Source organism: Dipodomys ordii, unplaced genomic scaffold (assembly GCF_000151885.1).
Source record: "Dipodomys ordii isolate 6190 unplaced genomic scaffold, Dord_2.0 Scaffold6, whole genome shotgun sequence".
Lineage (NCBI taxonomy): Eukaryota > Metazoa > Chordata > Mammalia > Rodentia > Heteromyidae > Dipodomys > Dipodomys ordii.
Window position 1 is genome coordinate 15,461 of NW_012267222.1, and position 382 is coordinate 15,842.

Here is a 382-nt window from a genome sequence, read left to right on the forward strand (position 1 = left end):
CGGTCGTCCGTGACGTCCAGGCGGATGGCCAGCCTCTCGTCCAGGTGGCAGTAGTGGTGGTGCAGGTTGCAGGTGTACAGCCCCGCGTCACTGTCCTCCACCGCTGCGGGGCGACGGGAGAAGCCCCGCGTGAGCTGCGCGCGCAGACCCGGGGCCCGGACCTCCGTCCCGCCATCCTGGCCCCCGTCCCCCCCTCCGTCCACACGGTCCCGTCCCTCGTCCCGCCCCCCCCCCCCCCCGGCCTCCCGGATCCACACCGCGGATGAGCAGCGAGAAGTTGCCGTCGAGGAAGGCGGAGGGCGCCAGCAGCAGCCGGCCGAGGTCGCGGGCGCGGTACACGCGCTGCTCGCCCGCCGAGTCCATGTCCAGCAGGCGCGCGGCG